General features: G+C 38.3%; 1 protein-coding gene across 9 annotated transcripts in view; it reads left to right on the top strand.

Annotated features, from left to right (window-relative positions):
* FHIT (fragile histidine triad diadenosine triphosphatase) overlaps positions 1-18108 on the top strand; it is a 495922-nt gene that overhangs the window by 362304 nt on the left and 115510 nt on the right. The window lies entirely within an intron of this gene.

Genomic DNA, 18108 nt, shown 5'->3' with positions numbered 1-18108 from the left:
GAACACACACTCTATTTTGCAGCAGTGTTGAAGTCTCCGGCAGCTCAGCACCTCCACTGTTATCCATGACAAAGTGCCTGCTTGCCAGTTACAGGTTCACCTAAATAAATGAGAAATTGAGGCTGATGGTGGCAGTGTAGGTATATGTGCAGAAATTTATTTTGTATGTCACATATTGCACTAATTATTTTACACTGAGAAGATTGCCTTACCATTATTTTTGATGTACATGTTTTTCTTTTCCAGATGTGTTTTTAATGCTATGTTAAATGAATCCACCTGGCTTGCATTCCTTAGAAATCTTAACCTGAACTGTAGATTCTAGGGTTTATGTAAGCCCACAGGAGACTGCTCTTTCGTACTATTTGTCTACCTGTCCCTGGACCTAGAGTACTGGACTTCAGGTCTGAGTCTTTAAATTTAATCAGATCACATTGCAGCCTGATTGCATCAGAAGGATTAAATTCACTAACTGCAACACTTCTGATGCCTCAGCCTGCTTTCCTTGCAGACTGGCAGATGTGAGTCTTTGCTCAATGGAGTATTAGAGGTCATCTTTTGCTCTCTTAAAACAATAATTATTAATAATCATAGTAATAATAATAATAAGCTGGCATTTGAGAAATGTAAAAATTTCTTACCTCTAAATGATTTAAAAGTTTCAAGTAGAAAAAAAAAAAACATGGAAAAAGCAAGATTTTGAAAACCAGATTGTACTGAAACATGAACAAATGGTCTTGTTTGCTTTACTCTTCGGAACCATGATTCTCTTGAAAGCTTGTGGGATGTCCAGAAATGATTTGATTAAGTACAGGAGTCTCTTCAAAGTGTGTTGAGAACCACACTAAAAATATTTTGTTGGAGTATATGTAATATTGCAGATGGGTAATCAATGCAGCAAATTCAGCAGTTTTAGGGCTGGTATGTCTGTTTTCAGCTCATAATTTTCTTTCTATTATGGTACTATACATAGACTGGGGTGATTTTTGTGGAATGTTAATGGTGTATATTTTCAAAGCTAGGACTATACTGGCCCTTACAGCCACAGGGAAGCAGCTGGGGCATCCAGATTGTTTGCCTTATGCCAACCACCATGTAAGGTCTTTTGTTGGCTTTTAGTTTTCTGCTCACTCTAAATAATTCTTGCCCTTTCCTTCAAGGCCCTTTCCAAAATTGGCCTTGTGTTGTTCTAATAGCCAGACCTATGTTTTCTATAGCAAAATTAATGGATATAGCCATAAAATCTCATTTATTTATTTATTTATTTATTTTTTGTCAGGACCTTACTCCTGTTCACTGCATACATTGTATTGCTTTTTGTTTTCCATGCTCATAGGCCCCCAAAAAGCACTGGTCCCAGATGGGTCTTTAGACCCTTCCTTAATACATATAATAATATGCAGGACCTAGAATGAAAACATTTCTTAAGGTCCACTTAATTTGTACTGGTCCATTCCTGTTCTTACAAAATTGTAGTGGCTGACAAAAGAGGTGTCTGTGTCTAGTATACACCCATGTAAAGCTGCAGAGGTTTTTTGAAGGCTGAAAGAGATCAAAGAAAATTGGGAATTTGGAAATAGCCCAGTGATTGATGGACATGACACCATCTTAACTGAGAATACCAAAGGCTCCAAGGCACTGATAAATGGAAATGAAGACCTGGATAATGAAGTCTGAGCTAGAAATATCAGGCTGTGAGGTTCCCCGAAGGGATGGAGACAGAAGTTTTCAAAAAATTCTCTTTGGCAGTGAATTACTGCTAAATTCACCATTCAACCAAACATCCAGATACTTCTGAATCTGGATGATTTTTAATTTCCAGCAGCCAATGTCATGCTGTACCCCTGACCAACAATCACAGAATATCTGTGTGGACTAGTCTGTAAAGAAAACAAACAAAAAAACCCAAACCCATAAGATTTAAAAAGTGCAACTATAAATGAGGAAAGTAAAAGAGAAATTTCAGAAGATTTATATTGAAGAATGGTAATGAGAAGGAAGATTTTACTATTCTGTGCTAGCAATTCTCCTCTCCTTTCTTACCATATGGATTTCTTAGATGAATATTCTCTTTATGTAGTTTAATTCCAAAAATACCCCCTGAGCTATTCAGAGTTATTGACACTGTCTAAATTAAACTATAATAAGCAAGTAAGTGGGCTCAAATGCTTGTTTAATTTGCCTTAGTGTACACTCAGATATTAAAAGTCATGCAGCTCTCTTGGCTACATCCAGCATCTAGCTCATCACTTGCTCGGCACGACCACCTTCTGCAGGAGACCTGCAGAGTGCAGTTTGCTGGCTTTTTTTTTTTTTTTTTTTTCCTCAAGAGACAATGGGTGACAGCTAAATCGCAGGGAATGCATGCAGACCTGCAAGAGTACTTGCATGTGCATAACATGAAGTATGTGTGCCATTCAGGAATGGCTGTGGGAGCACAGAAGTGCCTCTCCCAGTCCTCAGCAGAGCCACATCAGGCATCAGCAGAGCCCCATGTGCCTGGGGAGAGGCTGGGGCTGCAGGTGGCTGTGCCCGCAGCTTGTCCACATGGAAAGCAAGCACTTGCTCCGCAGAGCCCTGCTTGTGCTGGGACACTGCTTCATGCTGCCCACAGCGACCTGGCTGATTACTGCAGGGAAGGGTTAAACTCTGCCAGGGCTCCCCATGCTCTACCCTTCTCCTTGCAGCTCCAGGACAGCCCATGCCTGGCTTGAAAAAAGTGCGTTAAATATACTTCCTTTCTTTTTTTCCTTCTTTCTTTTTTTTTTTTTTTTTTTTTTTCTGGAGTGTGTTCAGATATTTACAATTTTCATGACAGAAGAATCTTGAACAAAACAGTCATTAAGAAAGGTTTATTTGGGAGGTTGAAGACTCTTCTTTTTTCTTTTTTCTTTTTTCTTTTTTTTTGTCTATAAACAGTTTCATTTCAAAAAGAGAAAGTATTTCTAGCTGAAAGGTGGAAAAGTTTTCCTCTGCAAATGTTATAACAGGGTATTTTGAAAACATTAAAACTTTTTCTTCATGGAAACAAAACCTCTTTTGCAAACGCTCTGTTTCACTGAATTGGCATTTTCTGACAAAAAAAAAAATACAAACAGAAGATGGGGAGGGATGTTGAGAAATTCATGAATTGCTGTAGATGCTGCTCTTCATTTGCCCCACAATGACTGAGATTAGGATCAAAAATCCTATGTTTTAATTAGAAAGTGTCTTTCACTTCTTTGTTCCCATGTTACAGCAATATGTTTTGCATTTAAATCATTCTCTGTCCCAGAGTATGTACAATCAATCAAATGCCACTCTTGAGTACAGGTCCTACAAATACCCTATTGTACTGCAAATGCAAAACCTCTTGAAATCCCAGACAATGCATGAGGTCTAAAATCATTAATAGCATAGTCAAGAATGTCTGATTAATTTTTGTGTGGTTAGTGTATGAATTTCTTTCCATGCTCCATCTCATCTATAATACTTCTCTTTGTCAAGCTCATATCTTATAAACCTCTTCATTTTACAGGGGGTATGCTTGCTTTCTTTTTTTTTTTCTTTTTCATATTTTTGGTTACAAAAGATTGCTTTCAACTAGAATGTAACTCTCCAAGAAATGTGCAAAATCTATGAAAGTATTCCCATTTAATTCAGACATGTAACTTGATGCTGTTGTGTTTTGTATTAGGTGAAAATAGTTTATTAAGCAATTGTTGCAAAGCAATATTTCAGTTTAATAGGTTTCTGAATAACTCTTTATAAAAATTAATACAATGCTTTATAGCAGAATACTGTGTCCCAGTGTTCTGGCCTCATGTGGTTTTGCACTTTTTGAAGATTCATAGAATGGTTTGGGTTGGAAAGAAACTGAAAGATGACCCAGTTCCAACCCCGACCATGGGCAGGGACACCTCCCACTAGTAGAGGTTGTCCAAAGCCTCATCCAGCCTGGCCTTGAACACTTCCAGGGATGGGGCATCTACAACAACTCTGGGCAGCAACTTCTCTTTGTCTTTGCATTCTTACCTACCAGGAACTGCTTTTACTTCCCCAAAGATCCACCACGCCAAGGGGTCAGGAGTGAAATGGAATGCTTTTCTTCACACTGATGCAGGACTTCTATAAGCAGGCACTTACCCACTTTTAAACTGCTTTGTGGTTGAGGTTATTGGATGTTCTTGCCCAAAGGCATTTTCAGCTGACTGATCTGTGTTAAACTTTGGTGCCTTAGCTGTGAGGCTGGATGCTGTAACATCTGAGTCTCCTAGGAAGGACAGAGTCAGTGCTTTGCTCGTGCTAATGACCCATTTTCTGCCAGACAAAGGGAATCCATTTATTAGAGCCCTGGCTGTCTTATTAATCCAATAATAAAGAAAATATTAAGCTGGACCATTTGTCCCTTAAAGTCACCTCCCCTTCAAAAAAAGAAAGAGCTCTCTACCTAAAACTGTCCCTGCAGTTCCCCAGAGAGCCTGCACAGATTGAAAGTTTGTTACCAAAACTTAGTAAATATGGAGAGTGTATGTAATGTTTTTGCACCTAGTAGCAAAGGAATGGAGGTCTTTGCCAGCTCAAGGCCCATAGAAAGGTTTTATCACATGAAAGAGTAGGTGGTTGCACTGTCCTGTAACCTACTGAAAATCTAAGCACATGTGAGATATAAATACATTTGATCTAGTCCACGCATTTTCGTCTGTTCTGGCAGCACCCTATTAGTCCATGTAGGATTTATTTGTGAGAAAGAAAAGCCTCTCCTTGAAATAATTTAGAAATGGAAAACCAGGGTTAAAATAATAGAATAAAACTTGCTCAGTAAGCTCCAGACAGGATGACAGGGTGAAGAGTATGTAATATTTTTGCAGCTGAAATAAAAATAATGTCAGGAGTTCTGGACACTTCAATGGGTTTTTTATCATGCTCATTGCAAGCCAGACTGGACAAGCCAAGAATGTCCAACAAAACAAAGCAAAACCCCTCTCTCAAGGCTCATTTCCCCTTTCCCTCCTGAAAGCTGCTTCAATGCACTCTGGCAACATCTCAGAGGTAGGGTCAGTGCTCACTCTGTAAAGAGGGAATCCTTTGCTATGGCAGTTCCAGGGAAAAAGGACAGCATGCCCAAGTGGAGGACCCTGAGAAACTAGTTTGGTTTTCATCATGGATGAAACATATTCAGGTTATGTCTAAATGGTCAGATGCAAACAACCAAATGGTTTCTCTCTGCTGTACTTGTTAGCATGGGCTCAGGTCCGAGCTAATAGGCTGCCCCTGTTTCTGGACTGGGACTAACACATAAAGTCCAAACAAATTTGTTTCTGCCTGTACCTGTGTGCTGTACCAGTGCTAAGTGAGGTGTGTGCACGTACACATCTCCTCTAAACAAATCCTGCCCAGTAGCGCTTCAGAGCAAGACTGTGCAGCCAGGGGCAAGGATATCTATACCCTGTAGCAAAGGCAGAAGACTGGAAAGCCATCCTGTGTTTGCCAAATTGCTCAGGTCTTTTGAAGGAGAAAAATGGTTTCTCTTTTGGCAATCTCCTAGGTTATTACCTCTGAAAAATCAAACCATTTTCTTTTCTCTTTCTTTATACTTTCTGTGACTTACCTCCTCCACTGCTACCTTAGAGAACATAAAATGAAGTTTCTTGCCTGACATCACTGATCCAAATTCTCTCTGTGAGAGGCTGCAAGAAAATAAATCAGACCAGATGGAAAGTGCTCATGTGAATGACTGTCTTGATCTTGCTGCTAAAGATGTCAAAAATCTGAAACAGTGAATTTCTTTACTTGATTTCTTGAATGCTGAGTCTAGTTTTTAGTATTTGAAATAGAGATAATGCCCAGAGGTAGCACTCTTTCTGTCTTTTTCTTTCTGTTTTTTTTTTCTTTTTCTTTTTTTAAACAAAACAAAAGAAACTGATCCGTGAATGAGCTTTATTAGTTTTCCATTGAGAAGGTGTAGAAGAGGCAATGAGGCCATTTAGACCGTGATATTTTCTTATGCAGCCTTCTAGCATGCCTCAACTCTTTTGGAGAGGAGTTTTCATTAGGGGGTGGCATTTCTGCCCAGACTAAAGAATGGATCAATTGAGACCATATTTAATGGATGCTTTTTTTCTACAAATAAGTCATCTTTGAACAGAACCGAAGCCATTATTTCAACTGGGACCTTTTGGTGAAGTCATAATGGGATAGATTCAGGATCGTGTCATAGTAGAAATGTATCTGTAACCTGTGTTCAATTCTCTGAGTCCCATATAAATAGAATAACCTTGATGTCGAAGGACAGATTATTCTCTGATATAAATTATTTAGTTCACTTGTGAAAACATATGAGCTAAATCAGTGGAGCTTCTGCTATTTCCATACAAACGCTTTTGACCCTACTTGTGCAAGTAATTCTTTGAATTCATACAGTTTATAATTTGAACCTACAATTGTTAGTCATGTGTAAATCTAATAATTTTGTATGATAAGTAGCATTTTAAGAGAGTAACCTATGAAGCAAGTTTTAATGTAGCGTTTTTATTTCTTCTTTAGATATCTTCTACTTCACCTAAAGAAGGTCACTGTTATAGTAACCATCAAGTTTAAAAAAAAAAAAAAAAGTAAGGAAAACTCCCAGAATTTATTAGGTTCTAATAAACTCCCCCTCAGTGCACATACACTTAGTATCTTTCATTAACATTAATGAGAATTATGCATGCATCCTGGGGAGAACAGGCTCTGTTATTTCTCTTTTATTTCTTTTCCTTGTTTTCAGTATTAAATCTTATCCTGCAGTCAGTTCTATAGGGCATACATGCATTCCTGCTGCTCAGTTATTTGCTCTACTTAATATATATAGTTTGAGCACTTCCTTTTGCATAGCGAAAGTAGAAAGTTAACAAATAAAAAAAAATCTAATAGAATTTGTGGGCACACATAAAAAAGGGATATGCAAATTAATGAATTAATAGATTACTATTGATTAACAGTAGGGCCTAATTAAATAATAACTTTTTTCCCACACAATTACTTGTTTCATGTTATTAAATGATTGAATCCATAACTAGTTTTGAAGCTCTGACTTTGACTTAAATGAGGTGCTCAAGAGAGCAAAGTTGTGTTTAGGAGCAACAGAGGCAGGGCCTAGTCACATGGATTTATGATTTAATTTTCTGTGTAATCTAGTTTAGTGTAACAATTGTGTTTCTAAAAAAAAAAAAAAACAACTATAAGCAACCTTTGATTAGCTTTTGTTGACAAAAATAAATACAAAATATGGGATAGTTTATTAATTATCTGTACCATGTTGAGAAGAGTGACTCTCTCAGAAAGTCTATTTCTGTACCTGAAGTAGCCCTTTTTTTTTCCCCATTTCCTGCACTTTCTGCTGTGCTCCACAGCTGTCAGTCATTCTCCAGGCCCCAGTCCAGTGCACGACAAAGATCCAAAATCTGGAGGAAACAAAACTCATTTCTGTGAGAAATTTATTTTTTTTCTTATAAATAACACAGCTTCATCATTCCTCATTTCTGAGGTAGACATCAATATTTCGTAGAAAGCATTAAGAGTAATAAACATGTGATGGTCTTGGGAAGTAGGCACGTTGCAGAAGGAAAGTATGCAAATAAAGCTCTTCTGTTTGACACACTTCCACATAATTGGGAGTTTTAAGAGCAGACCGTAGGAGCATGAAATGAGTCTTTCAGCTAATTCCCTTCTGCATGAAAAATGCCGTGTGCCAAAACACTGCTGTCCCAGGTGAGGAAACTCCTTGGGTGCAATTCCTCAGCACAGTGCTGTGCCACAGCAGCTCCCTGATGGCATCTGTGCCCCAGGTGTTGCCGACCTGGTTGGCTGTATAATTAACAGCAGATTGCAAGACGAGCTATGTCATCTCATTCGTTAGCAGTTAGGGCTGTGTTTTGCTTGTATCTGCTGGGCTTGCCCAGCAGCAGATTGAAGCTGGGAGGCAGATTGCTGGCTTTCTGTTGTAAAAAAGCACTGAGCCTACCTGCATGGGAGACTGCACATCTGTACGGACCCAGGCATGCATCTAGTTGCGGGCAGCACGTTATTGCTGAGCTAGCTTGCTGCAGCTAGGCTAGAGAAGGGATTTAGTAGTTTTGCCTTGGGCAGAGCACTGCTCTAGGGTGGCTCTACTTCATGGAGCATCTGTGTGTCATACCCTGAAGAGTTTTGCTTGCTGTTGTGAATTCTGGCCTGTGCTTGACTGAAGCCAAGCTGCTGTTTTTGCGTTGTAGGGCTCCCCTGGCTGCGGTGACTGCATGCCGATGGGTGCTGATCACTGGCAGCATGTGCATTAATGTCACTGACAGAGAGGAGCACCTAAGCAAAGCCCACTTAAGAGAAACATGGCTTCACTTCAAGTTCTTTGAACTTACTGCAGGGTTTTGGCACTTTGGGGGTTTTGAAACAGTCGTATATTAAATTTGTTGTTGTCTTTTCTTGAGAGCTGGAAAGGTGTCCTTCATTTGTTCCTTCCACAAAATGTGTGGAGCAACTTTTAAAACACCTCTCCCAGTTCTTTCCATTTTCTGATGATTACATTGAATTTCCTTATTAATGTTTCCAAGCATTTTTTAATCACGTGGATATATAAGCAGAAAAGTTGTTCTGTCATTGTGTGCCTGGTTGACTCTATAATTAGCAGCAGATTGCAATGAATGACATCCTGTTTCTTAACGTTTAGGGCTGTGTTTAGCTTATGTTGGGTTGAGTTGACCTCAGCAGGTCCAGGCTGGCAAACAGATGTCAGCTCTGTTTAGCAGAACACCTTCTGGTCACTCCAGTAAAACAGGACAAGTGTGTGTGTATAGAAATGAAAGACAGAATATTTGCAGTAACTGTTGAGCGGAACATGCAAACAAATTTCAATAGGCAAGCAAAGACAGGTTGCAAATCCTATTGGGAAATGATAAATTGCTGTTAAATGTTATAATTATCCCGTGACATTCAGGACTGAAACTAGGCTAAATTTTGCTGAAAACTTAGAAAAAAATAATGGAGAGAGGTAATGTGATTTAATATATTAGCCATAGAGTAAGTGAAAAGAAATGAGAACACAACAGAAAATTAATATTTATATTTTACCAGTATGTAACAGGCTTTGTTAAAAAATGTCTGAAAGCGAAGAAGAGTTTGTTAGACAAATTATAATTTTAATTGCAGACGTAATTGATTATACTCAGCATGCTCATTAGGTTAAGGGAGAATATGAGTCAACTCTCAAGGTCATTACAGTAATAGATATTGTAGGCATGTAATTTGTGATAAGCTGGTTCGTGAACATCTAATTGCTCATTCATGGCAGCGTGTCTGGCACTTTTACTCCCCATACACCTCTTTGTCCAATTTATTTAACTCCCCTTAATATTCCTGGGTCAAATTTACTGTGGGAGGCATCAAGCAGTGAATTTTCAACCTCCAAATTATTACACCACTTCACCCTTTTTGTGCCTCAAAGACAGAGTCTGCATTACTAAAAATTAGTGGTCTGGCACTAAGCAGGATACATCACAAATAGAAATACTCACCCACAGAGACAAGCTAGAATTTCTCATTGAAAACAGCTGTTCCCTGCCCTCCCCAATGGCAGTCATAGATTGGAAAAGGATGCCAAAAGAGATGTTCTTTTTTAAAAAAATGCACCATTTAATCAGAACTTTGTCTTTATATTGTTTCTAGGAAGAACACACAAGATTAGTGGCTTGTTAACTCTTTCTTTATTATTTCTTTTCCAGACATTGACAGAGTGTTTAATATTAGCTGTCTCTTTGCAAACGAATTGGAATGTCACATATCTGTTCTTACCAACCCGACAAAATAGAAAGGACCTCTTATTATAACACATATCAACTATAAGTAATAACTGTACTTCATTTTGATATAATGTCTAATGTTTATAGGTCTCAGAATTGTTGTCCTAATTACTAAAATGCAAATAGTTGAAATGACTTGTCCAGGGTAAGGCAACACACAGGGGTGGCAGTAGGAGCTGAAGCCAGGATTTTTCTACCTCCTCTCTCTAGTTATTTGGTCTGAACGCAGGATCAGACTGTTTTGTACTGCCAAGTTGTGTAGCATTGCAGAGTGGTGGCTGAGGTAAGGTATTCCCATTAGTTTAATAAGTTTGATTCAGTCTGCAGTGCAGGAGGAAGTGTAACTTTTCATTCAGATATCTTTGGCTCCATTCTATGAAGCAAAGATTCTGGGTTTTGTTTTAATTTGCTTTTTTGTTTTTGCCTTTTTTTTTTTAATAAAGAGCTAGCATGATTCTCAGAGGAGCATAGCTTTCCTTTGCAATAATTTTCATTATTTGAAAAATTTGAAAGATATTATTTTAAGATGACATGACGTAGTCCATAATTATCTATTGCTTGTTGCAGAAAAGTGCAGTAGGTACAGATATAGATACTTAATTATATACCAAATTAATTCCAATGTGATTTAATAGCAATTCTCTGTTAATATTTTTGGAAGATTTAAAGGTCTCAAGTTCCTCTTTGAAAAAAAAAAAAAAAAGATTCTATCTAGCAGTCTCTGTTTCTGTATATGGGCTGTACTCCAATCTTAGTCCTTGGTACTACAGCTTTGCTGTTTAAAGCATTGTCTGGCATGATATATATCTCCTTCCCAGTGTAGAAGTTACTTTGCTGGTGCTGATTGATATTACCAAAAAAGTCCCCATGCTTACTAATGTATATCAATCCCTATAACCACCTTGTAGTTTGACCTGCTGAAAAAAATTGTTATGCAAACACATTGCCATCTGTTGTGTAGTTATTCTTCAGTAATAGAACATAAACTGGAGATATGTCAAAGTAATTTAGTAAGTCAACAAATGTAAAATGAGACTTGGTAAATATAGTGTGTTATACAGAGTTTTATTAGTCATTGTCATCTGCAAGAATATAGCAGATATACCAGCCTATTCAAAGTCCAGCTTGTTTTGTTTCATCCTTCGAATGCTGACATCAGAGCTAGTGATGAGGAACATGTGGTCAACTATAATAATTAATTAGTTTTAAAATAACAATTTTAAAATGCTGCAATTGATACAAAGTCCACTGAAAACTGTGGGAATAACCAAGTGTGCATGTATGTAAGTGTATTTGGAGTTACCACTCACTTCAGAAGTGGAGCTAAAGGTATCCAAGTAAATTGGGTACCTCCTACAAGTAGGTGCTATTTTTCAAGTATAATGTTACGGTAAGGTCTACAGAAGAATCAAAAAAAAAATTATTAGCTAGACTGTAAGTACAGTTCTCAAAATGGTGTTTAGACATACTGATAATTAATGAAGAGGTTTCAGATGAAGCATTTTCAGTATCCTCTCTCTGCTAATTTCCTTTTTTCGTTAAGAAAAGATAAATTGTATCCAATTATTGAAAATTATGTAGGTCATTATCATGAATGAAACTGCAATTAAACTCAGTTTTCACAAAAAAAGAAGAGGTTATCTTGTCACAACGTAGGTGTTAGTGTGCCTTGCTTAGCTGGTACTCCTGCCTTCAGGCCAAGATTGTATTAGGGTTAAGTCATACATCAGACTGAAGTGCAGTATTTGACTAGGAATGTGCTTAGAGACTTTCAAGTGCCCTCAAGAATCAGAATCAGAGTCCAGATCACATTGGTAGCGATCCACGTGATTGTTCAATGTCTTGTAGCAGTTTTTGTTCAAAAAATTGGCAAGGGATAACCTAAGCAGAGATTACCCCTTCCCACACAGAGCAAACACAAGCAGCTGGTGGTGCTTCACTATGCAGCAGACATGGGGTGGTCTGTTCCCTGACACTGGCAGCTCTCCAGAATGCCATGGGATCCAGAGCCGACCTCTCGTCTGAGGTTTTGTCCCAAAGAACAGATAATTTCACAGCAAATTGGGAGAGTGGTGACAGAGCCCACCTCAATTCTTCTCAAAAACTGCCACAGGGAGTCGTACTGGGCATCTCTCCATCCTCCTCGTGACAGTGGTCCCACAGTGGCTTCCCACAGTGTGCAGAAGGGTGGTAAGGTCCTGGGCTTGAAGGAGGAAAAGGGAATCCTGTGAGAGTGGGGAGATAACTGTCCTGTCTCGAGGAGAAAAACTGAGAGAAAGGGACAGGGGTGGGCAATGACCCCAAAGAACAAGCTGAGCAGGATTCTCCTGTACTTGCCAAACCTTTAATTTGACCCCAAACATTTTTTTCTTTAAATAAAACCAGATCAAAACCTCAACGTCACCACAATGATACTGGCTTAAAAGCAGTTGAGGGTAAACAGGTGCTGATATACCAAAGAGATGAGGAGCTGAAGTATGACCAGTGGGACCCAGCTTATGCAGTCACACATCATGCCCACCAGCACAGCTCTCGGCTCTCGTTGGAGCCGTGTTCACCACATGGCTCTCCAGCTCCTGGGGTGTTGGCATTTCTCTGTGCTTTGCAGATCAGGTGAATTTTATTGAATGAATTAAGGAGGACTATGGGGACAACATTATTTAGCTGCTTGCATTACTCAGAATGCCATACCTGAGGAAATGTGAAGAAACACAATTTTATTTTCTAGCCAAATTTAATAAACTAATCTAGCCCTCTAACTTATGTTAAACCAAATTACAGTTTTCATATTAGTTTCACCTTAGATTTCACTCCAATTATTATAGGCTTGGCTGCAATCACTGGCAGTTTCCCATCCTTTTCCAGAAATATATAACATGAAGTGTTGTGCACTTTACACTTTTTTCTATTTATTGTTCACATCCAGTTGGATGTACTAATAAGCATTAACATGCAAATAATTATAATCAAGATTTGATATCCGTAGAGAACAAATGCTAATGCAGTTAATACATCAAATATGAAAGAGGCTTTTAATTCAAAAAAGAAAAAAAAGATTAAAAATATTAGCTTTTTATATGAAAAGCATTTGCAATGATTATAAATTCTATTGAGCTTGCAGAAATCTGAGCTTTGCGCTTTCAATATCTCTCATTAATGTTTAGCCTCCAGAAAGAGTTTATAATAAAGGGACTTATGCAGACAACAGATAAATAGAAGTGATACAGCCAAGAGGGCTGAAGAGCCTTGGGTATGTTTGTTGTCATCTTACCACACTGATTTCCATCAGAGGTGCTGAATATGCTAGGAGTTGTATAGAAGACGAAGTGAAATGCAATATGCGTTGATAACAGCTAAGGCTAGAATGCCAGGAAATTATTTTCTTCTGATTTTCTTCTGAGTTTCTTTTCCTTGTTATTACTTCCTATGGGATAGAAAAGGTTAGCCCTGATCTTGCAAAGTCAGCTGGTTGCCCTAAACCAGATCTCACTGGAATGGTAATTTGGAGAAGTCTAATGTGCCATAAAATGGAGGTCAGCGTGGGTGATCTAGTGTCCCCCACAGGTTTTAAAAACTGAGCATCTCCTGTGGATTGGAGAGAGATTTTTTCTACGTAGGCACTGTGCACATCCATGGCTTCGCTGCTTCTTTGTGTAGGTGTATGGGTCCTGTGTGAGACTGGGACTTGGATGTGGAAGAAGGATAGATGCAAATCGTTTTTGGTCCTAGCAGGGCAGGCCGAGCTGAGTGGTTTGCTCTAAAGTGGTAAAGCGAAAAAATAAAATAATAATAATAAATGAGGACCTCTTCCTCTTGCAGCAGGCAAGCAGTGTATGAAGTAAGATTCTGGTGGAGTGTGTTAGACAGCCTGAAGAGGGGTGCAGAGCTGGGGTAGGTGGGAAAGGCTGGCTTGCATGTCTGCAAGTTGGGTTGGATATGGCACAATCTCAGCAGGGAAGAGAGGAGATAAAGCTGTGGTCTTTGGGCAAGGTACACTAACGTTTTAAGCAAAATCCTTAGGTAAACAGGTCTGGGGTGATAGGACTTGGAAATGCTGCCTATCTCTAAGTTGAGTTGAATATTCTTCCCTAAACAAAGTCTGCTAAAAGCAGTCATCACATGACAGATGAAAATGCACCAAAAGTAAGAGCAGTATCAGCACTTTGTTTTCACAGTGTTTGCAATGAATGCTTTGAGCGTTCTGAGGTTGAACTGGGAAAGATTTTTTTTCTAAATGGATTTTTTTGTATAGCCCAGTCAATAAATACGAGTAACCTCAATCTCTTACCCTGATCACCATTATATTTTATGATTTTTTCATAAAAATTAATCACTGAAATATATAAGTCTTAATTAATTAACCAGAAATTTACACCCAATGCTGTGTGGTGTCCGCTAAAAAATGACTTAATAGGCTTTCAGTCCCGCCATTGTTCTGGCTTGTCAATGAATTACTTAAGTGTCATTTGTTAAACAAGTTAAGTCAATAAAGTCCTTTAGTTGTTTTTCAGAGAGTGAGCATTATTTCCAGATAATGTATATCTAATTTCTTTTCACTTTAGTCTATCCACATTGGCTAGTGAGGGTTATTATTAATTAGCCTTTCATAGCAGATTAGGCAGGAAAGATCATGATTCAGTAATAAGTAAAGGTTCACAGAGACAAAATTCTCTAATTAGGAAGTATGGCTTAGTGGTGAGCAGTGTCTTCAAATGGATTGCCATCTGTTAAATTAAAGCTGATTTCCTTCATTTGCTTATATAATATTTCTAAAGAAAGTGGCTCTTTTTATTTATGGAAATTATATATTCTCTTTCATTATTTTCTCTTAATTGATTCTGCATTCCTGTAATTACTAAGCAATGAAAACATACAGTGCAGGAGAAGAGCCACAGAAATGGACAACGTGACCACGTAGTAATCGCCATGTGAACCATGGAGTATCATTCTGCTTTAACATGTTCCTTTTGATGTGTTTAGATGAAATGAATGTAAATTCAAATTCCTGTTTCCAGGGGAATAAACTGTGCCAGTTTGTGTCCTTTTTCATACTGGATATAGCAAACTGGAGTAGGCCTAGATATGTAGCTTCTTGGCTTTTAGCATCTTAGGCTAGAAGACAAAGATCCTTGCTTTCCTATCATTTCAAAACTTACTGATTTCTTTTGTAAATGGTGAAAGTTAAGGGTTATATAAATAAGCACAGTATATTGGGAGTCAACATAGGCATGCAGATTCTTGTTAGAGAAATCAGTCTCCATGAAAATTTCCCTCTTATCCAAGGACATCCTAAAAATCCTGGAGTTTTCTTGACACCCTTGGGGCCCATAGCTTTGAAGTGTTTTTCCTTTGCACTGGAATCTGATGAAACAAAATGTATCTAGAAAAATTCCTTGAGTTAAAACTCTGTATTTTTCATCTTTCTCTGATTCTTCTTATAGAAGAAGCTATATATGGTCTTGTGGTAAATGTTTGTGTAGGGAAGATAATTAACATGAAGTTTTTGATAGATGGCTATGATAGGCATGTAAACATGCCCTTGTTTTCCACAGAAGGAAAATATTGATGGTTTTGTTGAAGTTTGCAGTAATGAGCTCAGAAGTTTGTATCTAGTGTTTGGTAGCTGCTGTTTGAAAAATAACATATGTGGTTGCCTTAGACAAGTTACGAATTATAGTTAAATCAGATTATAACTCCAAGTTCTGCGCCTATTGATTGCCACATGGAGATATAAAGAAATCTCTTTTCCTCCCCTGGATAATATAGATAATTAGATATACTGTTAAGAGACATTCAACTTCTGGTGTGGCATCTGGTTGTTGCCAATCCCACAGCAAGAGATTGGCCCTGATGGATTACTTGGCCGGCTTGGGCGGGCAGTGGTACTTTTGGTGCTGAGGGTGTCACAGGCAATGCCTCTCAGGGAGCCATTGTGAAGCAGGGTGTGCTGGATGCCTTTCAGAAACGTCAAGAAAAAATGACCTCAGTTAAAGCTTATCTTCTGCTAAAAATCCCCAAAAGCCTATTCTACTGCATATTCTAGGGTTTCAAGTGGGCTTTCCAGTGCAACCTAGATACGATAATTCATGCATTATGTATTGAGAAATGGATCAATTAAAAACATAGAAACAGAATTAATCAGATGTTCACTTTATGAACATATGTTCCATGTTTCATTTCCACCAGGATATCTAATGAAACTGTGTCAGAAAAAGAGCAGCTCCTTGTATGTTCTCCCTTCTCTGATTTTAGTTGGGGGGGGGGGGGGGGGGGGGGGGAAGTTGTTTCTAGTTTCTCTGTGTTTCTTTATAATATGGTAATTGGTAAAGTTGTAACAGGCAATGAGGAATGTCTATAGAGGAATACTACAGAACACTCTGCAGAGCTCACAAACATTTCCTTCAGTAAAAAGTGTGAACGTATCAGAAGGAAAAGACTCAGAGATTTTCATTTAAAAACTCATTATACTGCCCTGAAGATTATCCCAAGAGGATAAGTAATTGCTCAATAGAACAAGTGCTAGATTGCAATGTAAAAATATTCCACTTTTAATAATCATACTACAGCAGTGTCTTTGAGTTCAAACAGTGAGGTTGAGCCTTTTTCAAACTATGGACAGTGTGTTAATTGCAGTTTTGTGTGTATGTGTTAAGATTGAGTTGGAAAAAAAATGCAGAGACCTGACACAGAAAAGCAAAAACATACAAAAAGGCAAATAAACAGAAAAGGTCCTGTATTTCTGTTTGTATTTAAAACGTCCTGTGACTACCGGTAAAAAGAATGCATAAAAATATGAATATCTTCTCTAATAATTTCTTCTCGATTCCAAACGCCTTTTGACTTTGAAATAGGTAAGTAGACCATAGAAAGAAAAGAGTACTGTAATTTTCTTCTAATAGCCCCAAACTCTTCCTGAAAACACAGTGGAAGCAACTCAGCAATTCTAGTGCCAGATGGATGGAAAAACAAAATTGCATATTAAGCTTTCTTCATTAATTAAAAACTGAATACAAAGGCTTAGGTTTACAAATGTCTCCAAACAGGTTTGCATCTTGGGACAGGGTGCTGTTAATGCACTAAATATTGGCCTTGGATATTGTTTTGCTTGAATGTTAACAAGGTGGTAATCACACTGATGGCATACAAGAATAATAATAAAAAAAAAAAAAAAAAAACAGGACTAGGTGAAACAGCACTTCAGAGCGTAACATGAGGAGCAGTCCTGGAGGGCAGGGGCCTGGACAAGATAGAGCTAGGACAAGAGTCTTAGTCTAATGCTTGAGCTTGCCTAGTTGAAGTCTATTGCAGTTATGTCAATTTAATGATGCTTACGCTTAGCACCCCAAGCAAGAGATACACTGAAAGTGCTTCCACATGCTCACAGAGAAATTCAATTAGATTCCTGTCTGCAGTCCATAGCCCAACACTTACTACAAGACAAAATCTCTGTAGGATTTGCATGTGTTCATCTCTGTATAAATGATTTAGGTGAGGCATGGTGCGGGCTGCAATGCTTAACCGGTGCTCCTCATCTTTTTCCTATGGGCCCAAGTGTTCAAAGTGATAGAAGTCAGAGCTGCATCTCAGATAAAAAGAGGAAGGTGTATGATCAAAAGGAGAATTCTTGCCATGACACAGCACTTGTTCTGTTTGTTTTATATCTCTTGAAAATCACTTAGCAGCTTTTCATTTAAGGCATCCAATTTTTTCCATGCAATCACGTACCGTTACATCTGCTGAGATTTGGTTGGGTCGGGCACATGGGCAGGATTACACAGCACTGGTTTTGGTTTAACATTGTTCCCTGCACAAGGTAGGACAGAGAGATTGGTGGCAAGACAGTACCTGGACTTACCCAATTTAGTGATAAATGTTAAAATAATATCTGATAAGTTTGGCATCAGGCTGTACCAGTTCTGCACTAGCTGGTTTTGTCTACATGACAGATGAGTGGAAAGCGATGAGTAGTTTCGCTTACGTTGTGGCTGCTCCCAGGTGATGTCTGTGTTGCCACGCAGCAAACAGAGAACCAACTGCAACAGATTGCTTGTAACCACACTCCTAAACTGATAGAGAACAGTGGATTACTGTATTTTTAGAATAAATTAGGATAAAAGCCACACTGTAATTTTACAAGGCAAAATCCGGGGTTAAATTCTGCTCTTTAAGGAAATGTGTGGTAATTCCCACTAAGTTATACTGTATAACAAGAATGAGGAATAAACATCTGTTGTATGTAAAAAGAAGCAATGCACAGTTATCCTCTGTGCACAAAATGTATTCCATAATACAAATT

This window comes from Cygnus olor, chromosome 10, assembly GCF_009769625.2.
Source record: "Cygnus olor isolate bCygOlo1 chromosome 10, bCygOlo1.pri.v2, whole genome shotgun sequence".
Lineage (NCBI taxonomy): Eukaryota > Metazoa > Chordata > Aves > Anseriformes > Anatidae > Cygnus > Cygnus olor.
The sequence above is the reverse complement of the archived record's forward strand: the minus strand, read 5'-3'. Positions and strand labels throughout refer to the sequence as shown.